This window comes from Salvelinus fontinalis, unplaced genomic scaffold (assembly GCF_029448725.1).
Source record: "Salvelinus fontinalis isolate EN_2023a unplaced genomic scaffold, ASM2944872v1 scaffold_0168, whole genome shotgun sequence".
Classification (NCBI taxonomy): domain Eukaryota; kingdom Metazoa; phylum Chordata; class Actinopteri; order Salmoniformes; family Salmonidae; genus Salvelinus; species Salvelinus fontinalis.
The window spans coordinates 32006-56145 of NW_026600377.1; the positions used below are offsets into that span (position 1 = coordinate 32006).

The following is a 24140-nucleotide window of genomic DNA, read 5'->3' on the forward strand; positions in this document are numbered from 1 at the left end:
GTCAATAAATATTGCAAGTCAGTTAAGATCAAATTCTTATTTACATTGACTGCATACCCCGGACAAACCTGACGACGCTGGTCCAATTGTGCGCCGCCCTATGGGACTCCCAATCACGGCCGGATGTGATGCAGCCGGTTTATTGTGGCCTTATATTACAAACTGTCCAATAAATGACTTAATTATCTAGCAAATATAACCTCAATCCAGATGACCTTTTCCTTGACATAATCAGGACATGACAGGCATAATCAGCAGTGGTACAATAACAGATCACACACATTGTTGTTTTCAGAAGACAAAATGTATCTCTGAGGCCTTGGTTGCCTTTTAAACAGAGCCTACATTCTATATAGCCATTCATCTGATACGAAAATGGAAATGTTGACAAATCTCCTTCTCAATAGGAAAATCATCAGAACTCACCTGACATAACAATTTAAAACATCTCAAACATTATTTTTAACATGAAGATCAGGGGAGAGCGCGAACGCAGTCCCCCACTACCATAAATTATGCAATCGAGATTTCCACATTTGAGAAATTCGCAGTGGTCAGCACAGCCGGAGTGCAATGGCTGAGCCTCGCCCTGGGTGAACCGCCTTCTTGATCACGGTGTCTCCCTTGCCAGGTAAGTATGAGTTGTACACGTTGGTAGAGAGCCACTGATTCCAGGACAACGATGTTTGACTCACGGTTACCACTTCTACTACTGATAATATCACATCATATCGACCAGGGTTTAATGACATTTATGAATACAGTTGAGGACAAAGCGGTGGAAAAGCGATGCATTTTGTTTTACTATATTATATCACTGTCTGACTATTTTCCATCATGCAACAAGGTAGAAATTCTATACACATTGATTTTTTTTGTCTAAATGTCTGTCTGATTACACACAAGTAGGCGACGTTCCAAAATGCTGAAATCACGTTCGTGCACACACAGCCAACCAAATGACACCAACTATTTCTGGTGTTTTGTAGCGTTCCAGACGTTGTAGGAATAGTTTCATCACGCTTGTTTTCTGCTCTCAGTAAAATATGATTCCACCATCGACCACAGGGAAGCAACGACCCTCAGACATGGAGGAGAAACAGTCGCCTACTACTTCATCAACAACAAGACACACTAGTAGCTACTAGGGGTGTGCTGACATAGATATACTCGTATTTGTAATTTATCATAGTAGCAGGCTGCAGGACTCTAAATGATGATCCTATGATCAGACCAGAAACATGCCAGGAAAAGAGAGAGGATGAAATGATGAAGCCAGCGGAGGAAGAACTATAGCTTCACTCTATCCAATCAGAGCAGCAGGATCAACCTACAGCCCGCCCTTCTCTTTACAAATCAAATCAAGTTAATTTTATATAGCCCTTCGTACATCAGCTAATATCTCGAAGTGCTGTACAGAAACCCAGCCTAAAACCCCAAACAGCAAGCAATGCAGGTGTAGAAGCACGGTGGCTAGGAAAAACTCCCTAGAAAGGCCAAAACCTAGGAAGAAACCTAGAGAGGAACCAGGCTATGAGGGGTGGCCAGTCCTCTTCTGGCTGTGCAGGGTGGAGATTTTATAACAGAACATGGCCAAGATGTTCAAATGTTCATAAATGACCAGCATGGTCAAATAATAATAATCAGGAGTAAATGTCAGTTGGCTTTTCATAGCCGATCATTAAGAGTATCTCTACCGCTCCTGCGGTCTCTAGAGAGTTGAAAACAGCAGGTCTGGGACAGGTAGCACGTCCGGTGGACAGGTCAGGGTTCCATAGCCGCAGGCAGAACAGTTGAAACTGGAACAGCAGCAAGGCCAGGTGGACTGGGGACAGCACAGACACGGAAACTAGCCAGGTGATTTATTTAGATCACGCACATGACTGAGAGATTCTTGCTGGCACCCGAAAAAAAATATGTTTATTCCGATCACAGATTATTACAAAAAAGACTTAGATCATAATCGTATCAAGAAAATTGCCCATATCAGGTACGATCCTCGTTTTGTCTGACTACTCCACACACCTCTAGTAGCTACAGTAACAGAGACGTTAATAATGAACACATTGTTCTATCTGTGGTAATAGGACGTGGGAGAAACGTTTTTCTTAACAGTAAGTGTTACACGTATTGATGCATACGACATGCACATACTGAAATCACAGTCACAAATAGCTTGACTGAGTGGTTGTTTTGGCCTCAATAGCTGAGCTTTTATTTAATTATCTTTATTTAACCTTTATTTAACTAGGCAACAAATTATTTATTTACATTGACGGCCTACACCGGCCAAACCTGGACAACGCTGGGCCAATTGAATAGGCTACTACAACTCATAGTTTGTCGTACTTTTCAGACAGGTGATCTATTACAAATTATAAACTGGGTGGTTTGAGCCCTGAATGCAGATTGACAAAAACATATAATTTTACTGTTCTAATTTAGTTGGTAACCAGTTTCTAATAGCAATAATGTACCTCTGGGGTTGTGGTATATGGCCAATGTTAGATTGACCCCTATCCACAAGAAGGGCAGGAAAACAGACCTGTATCTATGTTGAGTATGCAGTCTAAGGTGCTGGAAGAAGTCATTTATGAATAGATGGATGAATATACTGGCAAGAATACTCTTATCAGAACTACAGTCTGGTTTTAGAAAGACCCACTCCACTGACATCTTTGTTTTGACTGACTTCATCAGGAAATAAATGGACCAGGGAAATGTCTGTGGTATGGTAATGGTTGACCAGGGAAATGTCTGTGGCATGGTAATGGATGACCAGGGAAATGTCTGTGGCATGGTAATGGTTGACCAGGGAAATGTCTGTGGCATGTAATGGATGACCAGGGAAAAGTCTGTTGGCATGGTAATGGTTGACCAGGGAAATGTCTGTGAAATGGTTGGTCAGGGAAATGTCTGTGGCATGGTAATGGATGACCAGGGAAATGTCTGTGGTATGGTAATGTTTGACCAGGGAAATGTCTGTGGAATGGTAATGTTTGACCAGGGAAATGTCTGTGGAATGATTGACCAGGGAAATGTCTGTGGCATGGTAATGGTTGACCAGGGAAATGTCTACAGCATGGTAATGGTTGACAAGGGAAATGTCTGTGGAATGGTTGACCAGGGAAATGTCTGCAGCATGGTTATGGTTGACCAGGGAAATGTATGTTGTCATGGTAATGGTTGACAAGGGAAATGTCTGTGGCATGGTAATGGTTGACCAGGGAAATGTATGTGACATGGTAATGGATGACCAGGGAAATGTCTGTGGTATAGTAATGGTTGACCAGGGAATGTCTGTGGAATGATTGACCAGGGAACTGTCTGTGGCATGGTAATGGTTGACAAGGGAAATGTCTGTGGCATGGTAATGGTTGACCAGGGAAATGTCTGCAGCATGGTAATGGTTGACCAGGGAAATGTCTGTTGTCATGGTTGACCAGGGAAATGTCTGTGGCATGGTAATGGTTGACCAGGGAAATGTCTGTGGTATGGTAATGGTTGACCAGGAAAATGTCTGTGGAATGATTGACCAGGGAACTGTCTGTGGCATGGTAATGGTTGACAAGGGAAATGTCTGTGGCATGGTAATGGTTGACCAGGGAACTGTCTGTGGCATGGTAATGGTTGACAAGGGAAATGTCTGTGGCATGGTAATGGTTGACCAGGGAAATGTCTGTGAAATGGTTGGTCAGGGAAATGTCTGTGGCATGGTAATGGATGACCAGGGAAATGTCTGTGGTATGGTAATGTTTTTACCAGGGAAATGTCTGTGGAATGGTAATGTTTGACCAGGGAAATGTCTGTGGAATTGTAATGGTTGGCCAGGGAAATGTCTGTGGCATGGTAATGGATGACCAGGGAAATGTCTGTGGAATGGTAATGTATGAACCAGGGAAATGTCTGTGGAATGGTAATGTTTGACCAGGGAAATGTATGTGGCATGGTAATGGATGACCAGGGAAATGTCTGTGGTATGGGAATGATTGACCAGGGAAATGTCTGTGGCATGGTAATGGTTGACCAGAGAAATGTCTACAGCATGGTAATGGTTGACAAGGGAAATGTCTGTGGAATGGTTGACCAGGGAAATGTCTGCAGCATGGTTATGGTTGACCAGGGAAATGTATGTTGTCATGGTTGACCAGGGAAATGTCTGTGGCATGGTAATGGTTGACCAGGAAAATGTCTGTGGAATGATTGACCAGGGAACTGTCTGTGGCATGGTAATGGTTGACAAGGGAAATGTCTGGTGGCATGGTAATGGTTGACCAGGGAACTGTCTGTGGCATGGTAATGGTTTACAAGGGAAATGTCTGTGGCATGGTTGACCAGGGAAATGTCTGCGTTATGGTAATGGTTGACAAGGGAAATGTCTGTGGCATGGTAATGGTTGACCAGGGAACTGTCTGTGGCATGGTAATGGTTGACAAGGGAGATGTCTGTGGCATGGTAAAGGTTGACAAGGGAAATGTCTGTGGCATGGTAATGGTTGACCAGGGAAATGTCTGTGGCATAGTTGACCAGGGAACTGTCTGTTGCATGGTAATGGTTGACCAGGGAAATGTCTGTGGCATGGTAATGGTTGACCAGGGAAATGTATGTTGTCATGGTAATGGTTGACCAGGGTAATGTCTGTCAAAGCTAATGTGATTATCCAAGTCATTCAATCAATTTCCTCCCTCTTAATTTTGATCAATATGTTACAATGAGCAGTAATCTATTGTTGTCAATAAATATTGCAAGTCAGTTAAGATCAAATTCTTATTTACATTGACTGCATACCCCGGACAAACCTGACGACGCTGGTCCAATTGTGCGCCGCCCTATGGGACTCCCAATCACGGCCGGATGTGATGCAGCCGGTTTATTGTGGCCTTATATTACAAACTGTCCAATAAATGACTTAATTATCTAGCAAATATAACCTCAATCCAGATGACCTTTTCCTTGACATAATCCGGACATGACAGGCATAATCACCAGTGGTACAATAACAGATCACACACATTGTTGTTTTCAGAAGACAAAATGTATCTCTGAGGCCTTGGTTGCCTTTTAAACAGAGCCTACATTCTATATAGCCATTCATCTGATACGAAAATGGAAATGTTGACAAATCTCCTCAATAGGAAAACCATCAGAACTCACCTGACATTACAATTTAAAACATCTCAAACATTATTTTTAACATGAAGATCAGGGGAGAGCGCGAACGCAGTCCCCCACTACCATAAATTATGCAATCGAGATTTCCACATTTGAGAAATTCGCAGGGGTCAGCACAGCCGGAGTGCAATGGCTGAGCCTCGCCCTGGGTGAACCGCCTTCTTGATCACGGTGTCTCCCTTGCCAGGTAAGTATGAGTTGTACACGTTGGTAGAGAGCCACTGATTCCAGGACAACGGTGTTTGACTCACGGTTACCACTTCTACTTCTGATAATATCACATCATATCGACCAGGGTTTAATGACATTTATGAATACAGTTGAGGACAAAGCGGTGGAAAAGCGATGCACTTTGTTTTACTATATTATATCACTGTCTGACTATTTTCCCATCATGCAACAAGGTAGAAATTCTATACACATTGATTTTTTTTGTCTAAATGTCTGTCTGATTACACACAAGTAGGCGACGTTCCAAAATGCTGAAATCACGTTCGTGCACACACAGCCAACCAAATGACACCAACTATTTCTGGTGTTTTGTAGCGTTCCAGACGTTGTAGGAATAGTTTCATCACGCTTGTTTTCTGCTCTCAGTAAAATATGATTCCACCATCGACCACAGGGAAGCAACGACCCTCAGACATGGAGGAGAAACAGTCGCCTACTACTTCATCAACAACAAGACACACTAGTAGCTACTAGGGGTGTGCTGACATGGACATACTCGTATTTGTAATTTATCATAGTAGCAGGCTGCAGGACTCTAAATGATGATCCTATGATCAGACCAGAAACATGCCAGGAAAAGAGAGAGGATGAAATGATGAAGCCAGCGGAGGAAGAACTATAGCTTCACTCTATCCAATCAGAGCAGCAGGATCAACCTACAGCCCGCCCTTCTCTTTACAAATCAAATCAAGTTAATTTTATATAGCCCTTCGTACATCAGCTAATATCTCGAAGTGCTGTACAGAAACCCAGCCTAAAACCCCAAACAGCAAGCAATGCAGGTGTAGAAGCACGGTGGCTAGGAAAAACTCCCTAGAAAGGCCAAAACCTAGGAAGAAACCTAGAGAGGAACCAGGCTATGAGGGGTGGCCAGTCCTCTTCTGGCTGTGCAGGGTGGAGATTTATAACAGAACATGGCCAAGATGTTCAAATGTTCATAAATGACCAGCATGGTCAAATAATAATAATCAGGAGTAAATGTCAGTTGGCTTTTCATAGCCGATCATTAAGAGTATCTCTACCGCTCCTGCGGTCTCTAGAGAGTTGAAAACAGCAGGTCTGGGACAGGTAGCACGTCCGGTGGACAGGTCAGGGTTCCATAGCCGCAGGCAGAACAGTTGAAACTGGAACAGCAGCAAGGCCAGGTGGACTGGGGACAGCACAGACACGGAAACTAGCCAGGTGATTTATTTAGATCACGCACATGACTGAGAGATTCTTGCTGGCACCCGAAAAAAAATATGTTTATTCCGATCACAGATTATTACAAAAAAGACTTAGATCATAATCGTATCAAGAAAATTGCCCATATCAGGTACGATCCTCGTTTTGTCTGACTACTCCACACACCTCTAGTAGCTACAGTAACAGAGACGTTAATAATGAACACATTGTTCTATCTGTGGTAATAGGACGTGGGAGAAACGTTTTTCTTAACAGTAAGTGTTACACGTATTGATGCATACGACATGCACATACTGAAATCACAGTCACAAATAGCTTGACTGAGTGGTTGTTTTGGCCTCAATAGCTGAGCTTTTATTTAATTATCTTTATTTAACCTTTATTTAACTAGGCAACAAATTATTTATTTACATTGACGGCCTACACCGGCCAAACCTGGACAACGCTGGGCCAATTGAATAGGCTACTACAACTCATAGTTTGTCGTACTTTTCAGACAGGTGATCTATTACAAATTATAAACTGGGTGGTTTGAGCCCTGAATGCAGATTGACAAAAACATATAATTTTACTGTTCTAATTTAGTTGGTAACCAGTTTCTAATAGCAATAATGTACCTCTGGGGTTGTGGTATATGGCCAATGTTAGATTGACCCCTATCCACAAGAAGGGCAGGAAAACAGACCTGTATCTATGTTGAGTATGCAGTCTAAGGTGCTGGAAGAAGTCATTTATGAATAGATGGATGAATATACTGGCAAGAATACTCTTATCAGAACTACAGTCTGGTTTTAGAAAGACCCACTCCACTGACATCTTTGTTTTGACTGACTTCATCAGGAAATAAATGGACCAGGGAAATGTCTGTGGTATGGTAATGGTTGACCAGGGAAATGTCTGTGGCATGGTAATGGATGACCAGGGAAATGTCTGTGGCATGGTAATGGTTGACCAGGGAAATGTCTGTGGCATGTAATGGATGACCAGGGAAAAGTCTGTTGGCATGGTAATGGTTGACCAGGGAAATGTCTGTGAAATGGTTGGTCAGGGAAATGTCTGTGGCATGGTAATGGATGACCAGGGAAATGTCTGTGGTATGGTAATGTTTGACCAGGGAAATGTCTGTGGAATGGTAATGTTTGACCAGGGAAATGTCTGTGGAATGATTGACCAGGGAAATGTCTGTGGCATGGTAATGGTTGACCAGGGAAATGTCTACAGCATGGTAATGGTTGACAAGGGAAATGTCTGTGGAATGGTTGACCAGGGAAATGTCTGCAGCATGGTTATGGTTGACCAGGGAAATGTATGTTGTCATGGTAATGGTTGACAAGGGAAATGTCTGTGGCATGGTAATGGTTGACCAGGGAAATGTATGTGACATGGTAATGGATGACCAGGGAAATGTCTGTGGTATAGTAATGGTTGACCAGGGAATGTCTGTGGAATGATTGACCAGGGAACTGTCTGTGGCATGGTAATGGTTGACAAGGGAAATGTCTGTGGCATGGTAATGGTTGACCAGGGAAATGTCTGCAGCATGGTAATGGTTGACCAGGGAAATGTCTGTTGTCATGGTTGACCAGGGAAATGTCTGTGGCATGGTAATGGTTGACCAGGGAAATGTCTGTGGTATGGTAATGGTTGACCAGGAAAATGTCTGTGGAATGATTGACCAGGGAACTGTCTGTGGCATGGTAATGGTTGACAAGGGAAATGTCTGTGGCATGGTAATGGTTGACCAGGGAACTGTCTGTGGCATGGTAATGGTTGACAAGGGAAATGTCTGTGGCATGGTAATGGTTGACCAGGGAAATGTCTGTGAAATGGTTGGTCAGGGAAATGTCTGTGGCATGGTAATGGATGACCAGGGAAATGTCTGTGGTATGGTAATGTTTTTACCAGGGAAATGTCTGTGGAATGGTAATGTTTGACCAGGGAAATGTCTGTGGAATTGTAATGGTTGGCCAGGGAAATGTCTGTGGCATGGTAATGGATGACCAGGGAAATGTCTGTGGAATGGTAATGTATGAACCAGGGAAATGTCTGTGGAATGGTAATGTTTGACCAGGGAAATGTATGTGGCATGGTAATGGATGACCAGGGAAATGTCTGTGGTATGGGAATGATTGACCAGGGAAATGTCTGTGGCATGGTAATGGTTGACCAGAGAAATGTCTACAGCATGGTAATGGTTGACAAGGGAAATGTCTGTGGAATGGTTGACCAGGGAAATGTCTGCAGCATGGTTATGGTTGACCAGGGAAATGTATGTTGTCATGGTTGACCAGGGAAATGTCTGTGGCATGGTAATGGATGACCAGGGAAATGTCTGTGGCATGGTAATGGATGACCAGGGAAATGGCTGTGGTAGGGTAATGGTTGACCAGGGAATGTCTGTGGAATGATTGACCAGGGAAATGTCTGTGGCATGGTAATGGTTGACAAGGGAAATGTCTGTGGCATGGTAATGGTTGACCAGGGAAATGTCTGTGGCATGGTTGACAAGGGAAATGTCTGTGGCATAGTAATGGTTGACCAGGGAAATGTCTGCAGCATGGTAATGGTTGACCAGGGAAATGTCTGTGGCATGGTTGACCAGGGAAATGTCTGCGGCATGGTAATGGTTGACAAGGGAAATGTCTGTGGTATGGTAATGGTTGACCAGGGAAATGTCTGCAGCATGGTAATGGTTGACCAGGGAAATGTCTGTTGTCATGGTTGACCAGGGAAATGTCTGTGGCATGGTAATGGTTGACCAGGAAAATGTCTGTGGAATGATTGACCAGGGAACTGTCTGTGGCATGGTAATGGTTGACAAGGGAAATGTCTGGTGGCATGGTAATGGTTGACCAGGGAACTGTCTGTGGCATGGTAATGGTTTACAAGGGAAATGTCTGTGGCATGGTTGACCAGGGAAATGTCTGCGTTATGGTAATGGTTGACAAGGGAAATGTCTGTGGCATGGTAATGGTTGACCAGGGAACTGTCTGTGGCATGGTAATGGTTGACAAGGGAAATGTCTGTGGCATGGTAATGGTTGACAAGGGAAATGTCTGTGGCATGGTAATGGTTGACCAGGGAAATATCTGTGGCATGGTTAACCAGGGAACTGTCTGTGGCATGGTAATGGTTGACCAGGGAAATGTCTGTGGCATGGTAATGGTTGACCAGGGAAATGTATGTTGTCATGGTAATGGTTGACCAGGGAAATGTCTGTCAAAGCTAATGTGATTATCCAAGTCATTCAATCAATTTCCTCCCTCTTAATTTTGATCAATATGTTACAATGAGCAGTAATCTATTGTTGTCAATAAATATTGCAAGTCAGTTAAGATCAAATTCTTATTTACATTGACTGCATACCCCGGACAAACCTGACGACGCTGGTCCAATTGTGCGCCGCCCTATGGGACTCCCAATCACGGCCGGATGTGATGCAGCCGGTTTATTGTGGCCTTATATTACAAACTGTCCAATAAATGACTTAATTATCTAGCAAATATAACCTCAATCCAGATGACCTTTTCCTTGACATAATCAGGACATGACAGGCATAATCAGCAGTGGTACAATAACAGATCACACACATTGTTGTTTTCAGAAGACAAAATGTATCTCTGAGGCCTTGGTTGCCTTTTAAACAGAGCCTACATTCTATATAGCCATTCATCTGATACGAAAATGGAAATGTTGACAAATCTCCTTCTCAATAGGAAAATCATCAGAACTCACCTGACATAACAATTTAAAACATCTCAAACATTATTTTTAACATGAAGATCAGGGGAGAGCGCGAACGCAGTCCCCCACTACCATAAATTATGCAATCGAGATTTCCACATTTGAGAAATTCGCAGTGGTCAGCACAGCCGGAGTGCAATGGCTGAGCCTCGCCCTGGGTGAACCGCCTTCTTGATCACGGTGTCTCCCTTGCCAGGTAAGTATGAGTTGTACACGTTGGTAGAGAGCCACTGATTCCAGGACAACGATGTTTGACTCACGGTTACCACTTCTACTACTGATAATATCACATCATATCGACCAGGGTTTAATGACATTTATGAATACAGTTGAGGACAAAGCGGTGGAAAAGCGATGCATTTTGTTTTACTATATTATATCACTGTCTGACTATTTTCCATCATGCAACAAGGTAGAAATTCTATACACATTGATTTTTTTTGTCTAAATGTCTGTCTGATTACACACAAGTAGGCGACGTTCCAAAATGCTGAAATCACGTTCGTGCACACACAGCCAACCAAATGACACCAACTATTTCTGGTGTTTTGTAGCGTTCCAGACGTTGTAGGAATAGTTTCATCACGCTTGTTTTCTGCTCTCAGTAAAATATGATTCCACCATCGACCACAGGGAAGCAACGACCCTCAGACATGGAGGAGAAACAGTCGCCTACTACTTCATCAACAACAAGACACACTAGTAGCTACTAGGGGTGTGCTGACATAGATATACTCGTATTTGTAATTTATCATAGTAGCAGGCTGCAGGACTCTAAATGATGATCCTATGATCAGACCAGAAACATGCCAGGAAAAGAGAGAGGATGAAATGATGAAGCCAGCGGAGGAAGAACTATAGCTTCACTCTATCCAATCAGAGCAGCAGGATCAACCTACAGCCCGCCCTTCTCTTTACAAATCAAATCAAGTTAATTTTATATAGCCCTTCGTACATCAGCTAATATCTCGAAGTGCTGTACAGAAACCCAGCCTAAAACCCCAAACAGCAAGCAATGCAGGTGTAGAAGCACGGTGGCTAGGAAAAACTCCCTAGAAAGGCCAAAACCTAGGAAGAAACCTAGAGAGGAACCAGGCTATGAGGGGTGGCCAGTCCTCTTCTGGCTGTGCAGGGTGGAGATTTTATAACAGAACATGGCCAAGATGTTCAAATGTTCATAAATGACCAGCATGGTCAAATAATAATAATCAGGAGTAAATGTCAGTTGGCTTTTCATAGCCGATCATTAAGAGTATCTCTACCGCTCCTGCGGTCTCTAGAGAGTTGAAAACAGCAGGTCTGGGACAGGTAGCACGTCCGGTGGACAGGTCAGGGTTCCATAGCCGCAGGCAGAACAGTTGAAACTGGAACAGCAGCAAGGCCAGGTGGACTGGGGACAGCACAGACACGGAAACTAGCCAGGTGATTTATTTAGATCACGCACATGACTGAGAGATTCTTGCTGGCACCCGAAAAAAAATATGTTTATTCCGATCACAGATTATTACAAAAAAGACTTAGATCATAATCGTATCAAGAAAATTGCCCATATCAGGTACGATCCTCGTTTTGTCTGACTACTCCACACACCTCTAGTAGCTACAGTAACAGAGACGTTAATAATGAACACATTGTTCTATCTGTGGTAATAGGACGTGGGAGAAACGTTTTTCTTAACAGTAAGTGTTACACGTATTGATGCATACGACATGCACATACTGAAATCACAGTCACAAATAGCTTGACTGAGTGGTTGTTTTGGCCTCAATAGCTGAGCTTTTATTTAATTATCTTTATTTAACCTTTATTTAACTAGGCAACAAATTATTTATTTACATTGACGGCCTACACCGGCCAAACCTGGACAACGCTGGGCCAATTGAATAGGCTACTACAACTCATAGTTTGTCGTACTTTTCAGACAGGTGATCTATTACAAATTATAAACTGGGTGGTTTGAGCCCTGAATGCAGATTGACAAAAACATATAATTTTACTGTTCTAATTTAGTTGGTAACCAGTTTCTAATAGCAATAATGTACCTCTGGGGTTGTGGTATATGGCCAATGTTAGATTGACCCCTATCCACAAGAAGGGCAGGAAAACAGACCTGTATCTATGTTGAGTATGCAGTCTAAGGTGCTGGAAGAAGTCATTTATGAATAGATGGATGAATATACTGGCAAGAATACTCTTATCAGAACTACAGTCTGGTTTTAGAAAGACCCACTCCACTGACATCTTTGTTTTGACTGACTTCATCAGGAAATAAATGGACCAGGGAAATGTCTGTGGTATGGTAATGGTTGACCAGGGAAATGTCTGTGGCATGGTAATGGATGACCAGGGAAATGTCTGTGGCATGGTAATGGTTGACCAGGGAAATGTCTGTGGCATGTAATGGATGACCAGGGAAAAGTCTGTTGGCATGGTAATGGTTGACCAGGGAAATGTCTGTGAAATGGTTGGTCAGGGAAATGTCTGTGGCATGGTAATGGATGACCAGGGAAATGTCTGTGGTATGGTAATGTTTGACCAGGGAAATGTCTGTGGAATGGTAATGTTTGACCAGGGAAATGTCTGTGGAATGATTGACCAGGGAAATGTCTGTGGCATGGTAATGGTTGACCAGGGAAATGTCTGTGAAATGGTTGGTCAGGGAAATGTCTGTGGCATGGTAATGGATGACCAGGGAAATGTCTGTGGTATGGTAATGTTTTTACCAGGGAAATGTCTGTGGAATGGTAATGTTTGACCAGGGAAATGTCTGTGGAATTGTAATGGTTGGCCAGGGAAATGTCTGTGGCATGGTAATGGATGACCAGGGAAATGTCTGTGGAATGGTAATGTATGAACCAGGGAAATGTCTGTGGAATGGTAATGTTTGACCAGGGAAATGTATGTGGCATGGTAATGGATGACCAGGGAAATGTCTGTGGTATGGGAATGATTGACCAGGGAAATGTCTGTGGCATGGTAATGGTTGACCAGAGAAATGTCTACAGCATGGTAATGGTTGACAAGGGAAATGTCTGTGGAATGGTTGACCAGGGAAATGTCTGCAGCATGGTTATGGTTGACCAGGGAAATGTATGTTGTCATGGTTGACCAGGGAAATGTCTGTGGCATGGTAATGGATGACCAGGGAAATGTCTGTGGCATGGTAATGGATGACCAGGGAAATGGCTGTGGTAGGGTAATGGTTGACCAGGGAATGTCTGTGGAATGATTGACCAGGGAAATGTCTGTGGCATGGTAATGGTTGACAAGGGAAATGTCTGTGGCATGGTAATGGTTGACCAGGGAAATGTCTGTGGCATGGTTGACAAGGGAAATGTCTGTGGCATAGTAATGGTTGACCAGGGAAATGTCTGCAGCATGGTAATGGTTGACCAGGGAAATGTCTGTGGCATGGTTGACCAGGGAAATGTCTGCGGCATGGTAATGGTTGACAAGGGAAATGTCTGTGGTATGGTAATGGTTGACCAGGGAAATGTCTGCAGCATGGTAATGGTTGACCAGGGAAATGTCTGTTGTCATGGTTGACCAGGGAAATGTCTGTGGCATGGTAATGGTTGACCAGGAAAATGTCTGTGGAATGATTGACCAGGGAACTGTCTGTGGCATGGTAATGGTTGACAAGGGAAATGTCTGGTGGCATGGTAATGGTTGACCAGGGAACTGTCTGTGGCATGGTAATGGTTTACAAGGGAAATGTCTGTGGCATGGTTGACCAGGGAAATGTCTGCGTTATGGTAATGGTTGACAAGGGAAATGTCTGTGGCATGGTAATGGTTGACCAGGGAACTGTCTGTGGCATGGTAATGGTTGACAAGGGAAATGTCTGTGGCATGGTAATGGTTGACAAGGGAAATGTCTGTGGCATGGTAATGGTTGACCAGGGAAATATCTGTGGCATGGTTAACCAGGGAACTGTCTGTGGCATGGTAATGGTTGACCAGGGAAATGTCTGTGGCATGGTAATGGTTGACCAGGGAAATGTATGTTGTCATGGTAATGGTTGACCAGGGAAATGTCTGTCAAAGCTAATGTGATTATCCAAGTCATTCAATCAATTTCCTCCCTCTTAATTTTGATCAATATGTTACAATGAGCAGTAATCTATTGTTGTCAATAAATATTGCAAGTCAGTTAAGATCAAATTCTTATTTACATTGACTGCATACCCCGGACAAACCTGACGACGCTGGTCCAATTGTGCGCCGCCCTATGGGACTCCCAATCACGGCCGGATGTGATGCAGCCGGTTTATTGTGGCCTTATATTACAAACTGTCCAATAAATGACTTAATTATCTAGCAAATATAACCTCAATCCAGATGACCTTTTCCTTGACATAATCAGGACATGACAGGCATAATCAGCAGTGGTACAATAACAGATCACACACATTGTTGTTTTCAGAAGACAAAATGTATCTCTGAGGCCTTGGTTGCCTTTTAAACAGAGCCTACATTCTATATAGCCATTCATCTGATACGAAAATGGAAATGTTGACAAATCTCCTTCTCAATAGGAAAATCATCAGAACTCACCTGACATAACAATTTAAAACATCTCAAACATTATTTTTAACATGAAGATCAGGGGAGAGCGCGAACGCAGTCCCCCACTACCATAAATTATGCAATCGAGATTTCCACATTTGAGAAATTCGCAGTGGTCAGCACAGCCGGAGTGCAATGGCTGAGCCTCGCCCTGGGTGAACCGCCTTCTTGATCACGGTGTCTCCCTTGCCAGGTAAGTATGAGTTGTACACGTTGGTAGAGAGCCACTGATTCCAGGACAACGATGTTTGACTCACGGTTACCACTTCTACTACTGATAATATCACATCATATCGACCAGGGTTTAATGACATTTATGAATACAGTTGAGGACAAAGCGGTGGAAAAGCGATGCATTTTGTTTTACTATATTATATCACTGTCTGACTATTTTCCATCATGCAACAAGGTAGAAATTCTATACACATTGATTTTTTTTGTCTAAATGTCTGTCTGATTACACACAAGTAGGCGACGTTCCAAAATGCTGAAATCACGTTCGTGCACACACAGCCAACCAAATGACACCAACTATTTCTGGTGTTTTGTAGCGTTCCAGACGTTGTAGGAATAGTTTCATCACGCTTGTTTTCTGCTCTCAGTAAAATATGATTCCACCATCGACCACAGGGAAGCAACGACCCTCAGACATGGAGGAGAAACAGTCGCCTACTACTTCATCAACAACAAGACACACTAGTAGCTACTAGGGGTGTGCTGACATAGATATACTCGTATTTGTAATTTATCATAGTAGCAGGCTGCAGGACTCTAAATGATGATCCTATGATCAGACCAGAAACATGCCAGGAAAAGAGAGAGGATGAAATGATGAAGCCAGCGGAGGAAGAACTATAGCTTCACTCTATCCAATCAGAGCAGCAGGATCAACCTACAGCCCGCCCTTCTCTTTACAAATCAAATCAAGTTAATTTTATATAGCCCTTCGTACATCAGCTAATATCTCGAAGTGCTGTACAGAAACCCAGCCTAAAACCCCAAACAGCAAGCAACGCAGGTGTAGAAGCACGGTGGCTAGGAAAAACTCCCTAGAAAGGCCAAAACCTAGGAAGAAACCTAGAGAGGAACCAGGCTATGAGGGGTGGCCAGTCCTCTTCTGGCTGTGCAGCGTGGAGATTATAACAGAACATAGCCAAGATGTTCAAATGTTCATAAATGACCAGCATGGTCAAATAATAATAATCAGCGATTCCACCATCGACCACAGGGAGGCAACGAACCCCAGATATGGAGGAGACAGTCGCCTACTACTTTATCAACAACAAGACACACTAGTAGCTACTGGGGGTGTGCTGACATGGGCATACTCGTATTTGTATTTGTATCTGTAAATCGACAGTTGAAAGTCGTTTTAAAATGCTTAAATTAATGTTGTCAAAATAACTTCCTGCAAATTCTCACTGCAAAAAAAAACCTGTTGATTATGAGCAGCGTGTTGAGGTGTTTGTGGCATGGTAATTTATTTAAAAAAAAAATATTTCACCTTCCTTTAACCAGGTAGGCAATTGCAATTACAATTGCGACCTGGCCAAGATAAAGCAAAGCAGTTCGACACATACAACAACACATAGAGTAAAACAAACATACAGTAGAAAAATAAGTCTATATACAATGTGAGCAAGTTTTTATTTTTATTTTTTTATTTCACCTTTATTTAACCAGGTAGGCTAGTTGAGTACAAGTTCTCATTTGCAACTGCGACCTGGCCAAGATAAAGCATAGCAGTGTGAACAGACAACAACACAGAGTTACACATGGAGTAAACAATAAACAAGTCAATAACATGGTAGAAAAAAAGAGTGAGGTGAGATAATGGAGGTAAAGGCAAAAAAAAAAGGCCATGGTGGCGAAGTAAATACAATATAGCAAGTAAAACACTGGAATGGTAGATTTGCAGTGGAAGAACCCTGTTGATTATGAGCAGCATGCTGAGTTGCTGTCACTCATTCAGAATTAGCGTTTCATCTTTGTTCCCTACCCTTGCCCCACTTGTGAGATATTATGGACCACGGAGTGAGGTGAGGGCACTTGGAGTGTGGTGTCAGGAAAACAACATCTCACTCAACGTCAACAAAACAAAAGGAGATGATCATGGACTTCAGGAAAGAGCAGAGTGACCACCCCCCCTATCCACATCGACAGGACAGCAGTGGAGAAGGTGGAAAGTTCCTCAGCGTACACATCACCGACAAACTGAAATCGTCCACCCACACAGACAGCGTGATGAAGAACCTCAGGAGGCTGAAGATATTTGACTTGTCACCCAAAACCCTCACAAACTTTTACAGAGCATCCTGTCGGGCTGTATCACCACCTGTCGGGCTGTAATAATGCCACTTTAATAATGTTTATCTTGCATTTCTCATCTCATATGTATATACTGTATTTTATACCATCTATTGCATCTTGCCTATGCCGTTCAATTGTGCGCCCCCCTGGGACTCCCGATCACGTCCGGTTATGATACAACCCGGGATCGAACCAGGGTCTTTAGTGACACCTCCAGACCTCTGTGCAACTCCATTTAATCAATTCCAACCATTACTATGACCTGTCCTCCCCAATTACGGTGCCACCGGTCGCCTGTGACGCTTGATAGCAAACGTCTTCGCCATGCAATTTATCATAGTAGCAGGCAGCAGTAATCTAAATTATAATCCTATGATCAGACCAGAAACATGCCAGGATAAGAGAGAGGATGAAATGATGAAGCCAGCGGAGGAAGAAATACAGCTTCACTTTATCCAATCAGAGCAGCAGGATCAACCTACAGCCAACCCTTCTCTTTACAGACAGGCGAACTAGCCAGGTGATTTATTATTTATTTATTATTTATGACTGACTCAGTATGGTTTAGAAACTCTCTGACTGACTGGTATGAGAAAGATTCTTGCTGGCACCCGAAAAAAAGTTTTATTCCGATCACGAATAATTACAAAAAAGACTTAGATCATAATCGTATCCAGAAAATTGCCCATATCAGTTACGATCCTCGTTTTGTCTGACTACTCGACACACCTCTAGTAGCTACAGTAACAGAGGCGTAAAAAATGAACCGATTGTTCTATTTGTGGTAATAGGACGGGGGAGAAACGTTTTTCTTAACAGTAAGTGTGCAAGTATTGATGGATGCAGGGAAATGTCTGCGGCATGGTCATGGTTGACCAGGGAAATGTCATTGGCATTGTAATGGTTGACCAGGGAAATGTATGTGGCATGGTAATGGTTGACCAGGGAAATGTCTGTGGAATTGTAATGGTTGACCAGGGAAATATCTGTTGTCATGGTAATGGTTGACCAGGGAAATGTCTGTGGCATGGTAATGGTTGACCAGGGAAATGTCTGTTGTCATGGTAATGGATGACCAGGGAAACGTCTGTGGCATGGTAATGGTTGACCAGGGAAATGTCTGTTGCATGGTAATGGTTGACCAGGGAACTGTCTGTGGGAGCCAAATAATGGTTGACCAGGGAAATGTCTGTGGCATGGTAATGGTTGACCAGGGAAATGTCTGTCAAAGCTAATGTGATTATCCAAGTCATTCAATCAATTTCCTCCCTCCTAATTTTGATCAATATGTTACAATGAGCAGTAATCTATTGTTGTCAATAAATATTGCAAATCAGTTAAGAACAAATTCTTATTTACAATGACGGCCTATCCCGGCCTAACCCTGACGACGCTGGGCCAATTGTGCGCCGCCCTATGGGATTACCAATCACGGCCGGATGTGATGCAGCCCGTTTATTGTGGGTTTAAATTACAAATTGTCCTATAAATTATTTAATTCTCTAGCAAATAAAAGACCTCAATCCAGATGACCTTTTCCTTGACATAATCAGGACATGACAGGCATAATCAGCAGTGCTACACTAACAGATCACACACACATTGCGGTTTTCAGAAGACAAAAAGTATATCTGAGGACTAAATTGGCTTTTAAATAGATCCTATATTCTAAAACCATTCATCTGATAAGTAAGCAATTGGAAATGTTGATAAACCTCACCACGAAACTCATTAGTACTCACGGTTAAAATGTCAGCACATTACAGCTTAACTGTATTCATACATTATTTTTAACATGAAGATCAGGGGAGAGCGCGAACGCAGTCCCCCACTACCATAAATTATGCAATCGAGATTTCCACATTTGAGAAATTCGCAGGGGTCAGAACAGCCGGAGTGCAATGGCTGAGCCTCGCCCTGGGTGAACCGCATTCTTGATCACGGTGTCTCCCTTGCCAGGTAAGTATGAGTTTTACGCGTTGGTAGAGGGCGACTCATTCCAGGGCAAAGATGTTTAACTCACGGTTACCACTTCTACTACTGATAATATCACATCATATCGACCAAGGTTTAATGACATTTAGGTATACAGTTGCACACAAAGCGGTGGAAAAGCGATGCACTTTGTTTTACTATATTATATCATGGTCCGACTGTTTTCCCATCATGCAACACGGTAGAAATTCTATACATTGCATTGTTTGTATAAATGTCCGTCTGATTACACACAAGTAGACGATGTACCAAAATACTGAAATCACGTTCGTGCACACACAGCCAACCGAATGACACCAACTATTTCTGGTGTTTTGTAGCGTTCCAGACATTGTAGGAATAGTTTCATCACGCTTGTTTTCTGATCTCCGTAACATGTGATTCCACCATCGACCACAGGGTGGCGAACCCAGATATGGAGGAGAATCAGTCGCCTACTACTTCAAATCAAATTTTATATGTCACATTCACGTGATTATCAGATGTTATTGCGGGTGTAGCGAAATGCTTGTGCTTCTAGCTCCGACAGTGCAGTAATATCTAACAAATTACACAACATTTACCCAATACAAACAAATCTCAGTAGGAATGAATTTAGACCATATACAGATGGACGAGCGGTGTCAGAGCTGAACGGACGAAGATACAGTAGAATAGTCCCACCCAGCAAACTGTCGTTAAAAAGACGACTATGCCCGACGGCTAATATACATTCGGTTTTGGTTGAAAAGACATCCATTTCGTTTGGGTTGAAAGTGAAAGATGAAATGACATATTTTTCAGGTCGTTGTTTAAACGACTTGCAAAGAACACCATTTCAGTGTACTTGTAACCTATACACGTGGAGGCAGTAACCAAAAAATGGTCTGTAATTTTTTTTTAATTAACAATCGCACTACTCATTACATTACTCCAGTATTTGCACAAAACGTTCAGTCAAAGAACACGATGTAAAACAGTGATAACAGACAAAATACAGTTAAGTTCAAATAAATATAATGAATTGAATAATTATCCATCAAAATGATAGATTTATTTCGCTGCGTTAGCAACGGCCCTGTGTGGTGGAGACTTGGAAACCACCACCTCCAGCTCTACAAGGGGCATGTTTGAGGTGGTCTGCCGCAGCTCTCCTAACATCATGGTCAGTGGCCTTGCTGTTCCATTTCTAGACTGCAGCTGTTAACACCAAAATTAACACAGTAATTTATAGAAAAGACTAAAGGATATGGAGGATCTTACAGGTTCCCCACGGCAACTAAATCAACATTCAGCGCTCAAACCACCGGTTTATCACTAACCAATGGTGGCTATTTTGTGTTGTGCAGTAATTATGATAATGTATTACATTTATTCAGAATAATTTACAAGTGGATAAATGTGTTTGCTTTTCCGGGTCTATCAAAGACAAAAAAAACTATTTACAAGATAAGTTTGGTTAAAGCTGTCCTTCTCAGGGGCTGACAATTGATTAGGGCCGGGCTCAAACTTGAACGCAGTGTAGAAAAGACGAGGGCCTGTTTGAATGGCGCCAGGTGTCTCTTTCACTCCTCCCCAATAGACTATTATAATCACATTCATTGGTAAACTCTGAACAACTGTAGCCTAATATATTTGTCAGTATTCAGAGATCGCAAGTAAAACAATTCAACTTGAAAAAATGGGGGAATGTTTATCCGACTGGTCGCTCAGGAGACAAAGGCAGATGACGTCAGACGTATGGAAGACGTGACTTGAGCTCATAGGAAGAGGAAGGAGACAGCGCTGCGTCGATGTGACAAACAAGCGCTGTAGGCTAGTATATATACACTGCTCAAAAAAATAAAGGGAACACTTAAACAACACAATGTAACTCCAAGTCAATCACACTTCTGTGAAATCAAACTGTCCACTTAGGAAGCAACACTGATTGACAATACATTTCACATGCTGTTGTGCAAATGGAATAGACAAAAGGTGAAAATTATAGGCAATTAGCAAGACACCCCCAATAAAGGAGTGAATTGCAGGTGGTGACCACAGACCACTTCTCAGTTCCTATGCTTCCTGGCTGATGTTTTGGTCACTTTTGAATGCTGGCGGTGCTTTCACTCTAGTGGTAGCATGAGACGGAGTCTACAACCCACACAAGTGGCTCAGGTAGTGCAGCTCATCCAGGATGGCACATCAATGCGAGCTGTGGCAAGAAGGTTTGCTGTGTCTGTCAGCGTAGTGTCCAGAGCATGGAGGCGCTACCAGGAGACAGGCCAGTACATCAGGAGACGTGGAGGAGGGCGTAGGAGGGCAACAACCCAGCAGCAGGACCGCTACCTCCGCCTTTGTGCAAGGTGGAGCACTGCCAGAGCCCTGCAAAATGACCTCCAGCAGGCCACAAATGTGCATGTGTCAGGATATGGTCTCACAAGGGCTCTGAGGATCTCATCTCGGTACCTAATGGCAGTCAGGCTACCTCTGGCGAGTACATGGAGGGCTGTGCGGCCCCACAAAGAAATGCCACCCCACACCATGACTGACCCACCGCCAAACCGGTCATGCTGGAGGATGTTGCAGGCAGCAGAACGTTCTCCACGGCGTCTCCAGACTCTGTCACGTCTGTCACATGTGCGTGTGAACCTGCTTTCATCTGTGAAGAGCACAGGGCGCCAGTGGCGAATTTGCCAATCTTGGTGTTCTCTGGCAAATGTCAAACGTCCTGCATGGTGTTGGGCTGTAAGCACAACCCCCACCTGTGGAGGTCGGGCCCTCATACCACCCTCATGGAGTCTGTTTCTGACCGTTTGAGCAGACACATGCACATTTGTTCATGTATCCGACATTTTCGGACCACTAAACGACTATTGATTTAGAACCACAGAGAGTTACTGCACGTTGTAAAGAACGGTTCATGGTACTGATGTCTGTGTGTGCGTGTTCGTACAAGTAGAAAAAACATGTTGACTCACCCTAATTGTTGAGAAACCAATGACATCCTCCTCTCTGTCATGTTGACAAAACGGTCTATAACTGTCATACAGTACACGGTCTATAACTGTCATACAGTACACGGTCTATAACTGTCATACAGTACACGGTCTATAACTGTCATACAGTACACGGTCTATCACTCTGTCATACAGTACACGGTCTGTAACTGTCATACAGTACACGGTCTATAACTGTCATACAGTACACGGTCTATAACTGTCATACAGTACACGGTCTATCACTCTGTCATACAGTACACGGTCTATCACTCTGTCATACAGTACACGGTCTATAACTGTCATACAGTACACGGTCTATCACTCTGTCATACAGTACACGGTCTATAACTGTCATACAGTACACGGTCTATAACTGTCATACAGTACACGGTCTATAACTGTCATACAGTACACGGTCTATCACTCTGTCATACAGTACACGGTCTATCACTCTGTCATACAGTACACGGTCTATAACTGTCATACAGTACACGGTCTATAACTGTCATACAGTACACGGTCTATAACTGTCATACAGTACACGGTCTATAACTGTCATACAGTACACGGTCTATCACTCTGTCATACAGTACACGGTCTATAACTGTCATACAGTACACGGTCTATAACTGTCATACAGTACACGGTCTATCACTCTGTCATACAGTACACGGTCTATAACTGTCATACAGTACACGGTCTATAACTGTCATACAGTACACGGTCTATCACTCTGTCATACAGTACACGGTCTATCACTCTGTCATACAGTACACGGTCTATAACTGTCATACAGTACACGGTCTATAACTGTCATACAGTACACGGTCTATAACTGTCATACAGTACACGGTCTATAACTGTCATACAGTACACGGTCTATACCTGTCATACAGTACACGGTCTATAACTGTCATACAGTACACGGTCTATAACTGTCATACAGTACACGGTCTATAACTGTCATACAGTACACGGTCTATACCTGTCATACAGTACACGGTCTATAACTGTCATACAGTACACGGTCTATAACTGTCATACAGTACACGGTCTATAACTGTCATACAGTACACGGTCTATCACTCTGTCATACAGTACACGGTCTATAACTGTCATACAGTACACGGTCTATCACTCTGTCATACAGTACACGGTCTATAACTGTCATACAGTACACGGTCTATAACTGTCATACAGTACACGGTCTATAACTGTCATACAGTACACGGTCTATCACTCTGTCATACAGTACACGGTCTGTAACTGTCATACAGTACACGGTCTATAACTGTCATACAGTACACGGTCTATCACTGTCATACAGTACACCGGTTGGATCAGAATCGCCATTATAATCATTAGTCAGTATGGAGAATTGAGTAAAACCACAAGTCCACATCCCCATCTCCATCCGTGGCTAATTTAGGAAAGGGACCATTTTAACTAGCTAGCCACCATAAGACAACAACACAACGAGATGCAACAATTCAAGTTGTTTCTGTCAGTGACGTATGAATGGGATCTGATAGGAGTGAAGCCAAATCCAAACTGGTTTACCTTGACCCATTATTTTGGTGCGCCAGGACCAATCACAGTTGAGCTCGCTCAGTTTAGCTCAATGCTGATTGGCTAATTTCTTATACTTTTTTAAAATCAAGGGACAGATTCTCTCTGGCTTCCCTTTGCCTTCAATGCTACGGACAACAATGTAATACTCGTTTGGACCAGACAGCATCAGATACATGGTCTACACATACTGAGACAGAGAGATGCTGTTTCATTGACCAGACAGCATCAGACACATGGTCTACACATACTGAGACAGAGAGGTGCTGTTTCATTGACCAGACAGCATCAGACACATGGTCTACACAGTTTAGTCTTCCGGCGCCGACCGAGATGGCCGCCTCGCCTTGCGTTCCTAGGAAAATATGCAGTATTTTGTTTTTTTTGTGTGTTATTCCTTACA

At 43.1% G+C, this 24140-nt stretch overlaps 5 non-coding genes across 5 annotated transcripts; all 5 read right to left on the reverse strand.

The window, feature by feature from the left end:
• Positions 1 to 475: 475 nt before the first annotated feature.
• LOC129844056 (U1 spliceosomal RNA) lies at positions 476 to 639 on the reverse strand. Its single transcript, XR_008757902.1, has one exon. It is a non-coding gene; the product is annotated as a U1 spliceosomal RNA (small nuclear RNA).
• A 4564-nt stretch (positions 640 to 5203) lies between these two features.
• Positions 5204 to 5367, reverse strand: LOC129844065 (U1 spliceosomal RNA). The gene has a single exon (XR_008757910.1). It is a non-coding gene; the product is annotated as a U1 spliceosomal RNA (small nuclear RNA).
• A 5005-nt stretch (positions 5368 to 10372) lies between these two features.
• Positions 10373 to 10536, reverse strand: LOC129844057 (U1 spliceosomal RNA). The gene has a single exon (XR_008757903.1). It is a non-coding gene; the product is annotated as a U1 spliceosomal RNA (small nuclear RNA).
• A 4401-nt stretch (positions 10537 to 14937) lies between these two features.
• LOC129844058 (U1 spliceosomal RNA) lies at positions 14938 to 15101 on the reverse strand. The gene has a single exon (XR_008757904.1). It is a non-coding gene; the product is annotated as a U1 spliceosomal RNA (small nuclear RNA).
• A 3912-nt stretch (positions 15102 to 19013) lies between these two features.
• LOC129844063 (U1 spliceosomal RNA) lies at positions 19014 to 19177 on the reverse strand. The gene has a single exon (XR_008757908.1). It is a non-coding gene; the product is annotated as a U1 spliceosomal RNA (small nuclear RNA).
• Between the last annotated feature and the right edge of the window lie 4963 nt (positions 19178 to 24140).